This window comes from Pinus tabuliformis, chromosome 4_2 (genome assembly GCF_031772625.1).
Source record: "Pinus tabuliformis cultivar Carrire ecotype Pingquan chromosome 4_2, CPIR1, whole genome shotgun sequence".
Taxonomy (NCBI): domain Eukaryota; kingdom Viridiplantae; phylum Streptophyta; class Pinopsida; order Pinales; family Pinaceae; genus Pinus; species Pinus tabuliformis.
Genome location: NC_142304.1, coordinates 1,018,869,481 through 1,018,871,255, shown reverse-complemented (window position 1 = coordinate 1,018,871,255; position 1,775 = coordinate 1,018,869,481).

Genomic DNA, 1,775 nt, shown 5'->3' with positions numbered 1-1,775 from the left:
AGGCCAGAACCTGATAGTCGGAGGAAAGGGAGTCCTACCAATCGCATTAGGAGAGTCGTGGGCAGAATTGGCAAGGATCATCCAGAGCTACATCACCTGTGAAGGCAGGAAAGATGTGGTAAGACCACGACACCTTAAAATCTTAGCTGTATTAAAAGAAAAATGCTCTGTTAACCTACCTACATTTTTAAATTCATTACTGCATGATGTTGCCCAAATCATGAAAATGTCACAACATGTGGAATTGGTAGTGAGTCACCATGGGCTGATATGGCTGATAGTCAGCCATAGTTTGGCTCAACAACAAAGCAGCTGGGAAGAACTAATTGCTATAATAGATGGGGCACCAACTCTGCCAGCCCCAAAACGCAAACATACTGTTAGTACACCAAATAGACCATCAAAAAGGAGAAAATCAGTTAGATTGGCATGAATTAGAGGGAGAGTGGAAAATCCCCAAGGGTGTACCAGCCAGCCTGTGGAGATAGACGACTGAGGGGATGAGCAACCCCCGCAATTGGAAGGAGAATGGAACGAGAAAGAAGCGGAAGGAAATGAGGAAGGAGAGACAGAGGAAGAGACTGAGCAACCTGAGCAGGAGGAGGCGGAGGCAGAACAATGTGAAGAGAGTCCATTGCAAAATCCATTTCGAGAGGCCGAATTAGCCAAAATGCTAGCCAATATGGGTGAATATGGCTAGCCTCTCAGCCTGCTAGGCCTCCAGACTGAGGAAGAACCAAAAGAGAATTCTTCTCAGGATAAAAATGCACTCGAGGAATTTCACGTTGGGGAAGAAAATATAAAGAATAATTTTGAAAGCATGACAGGAGAAGAAAACAATGAAGATATGGGAGGGGAACAATCTACTCCCAGCTAGACTACACCAGAAGAATTGCATGAGGAAGAAGGGGTGGACAAGGAAGTTACCCAGGAAGTAACAGAGCCAGCTAGGGTTTCTACTGCTGAGCGGCCTAAACCAAACATCGAAGAAGTACCCCAAGAGGAAAACCGAGGAATTGGCCAGGATGACAGTCCAGACCCAAAAAAACAGACAGTTGTCCCTTCTAGGGAAACAGAAGAAATCAAACGATTATGGAAAGAACATTAAAGGTTGCTAAATGTGATAGCTCGACTTCGACAACAAATCAGGGTTTTAAGAATGAGAAAAAGAGTAAAAATAACTTCAGGGGAAAGACATGCGGCTACTCCGGTGATACCCCCCAAGAAGAAGATTCGAAAGATCCCTGTTAAGCCTACTGTTCAAACCGCTGTCAAAGAACAGTTTGCTGAAGCATAGTCTGCTGTTCGAATTGTTGTCGAAGAACAATCTGTTGTTCAAACTCTTGTTAAAGTGCAGACTGCCATTCAAAAGAAAAAGGAACAAGATTCCACTGTTGCTCATGTTGAAGTGCAAACGGACGATATATCGGTCTATGACAAGTAAGTTTAGACAGAGGCACAGTCCTCTGAAATGATACAGACTATAAACACAAGGCGACACAATAGGAAGATTCAAGTAAATCTTCCACTGGCCACTACTATGTGGGACAATGATCCGAGGACAGTAACCCTATGAGAGAATTTGATGTAAGCTCAGCAAGCAGTTGAAAAACTTACAGAACAAACGGTTTCTCGAGAAAAGTATGAAGAATTACACCAACAGCTAAGGAATGTCAATTTATCCGAGAGCCAAGCCTTTGAAGGATGGCAAAAAGAACAAGAAAAAGTCACAAAGATAACTCATAGATTAGATGTAGTCATCAGACAGATGGATA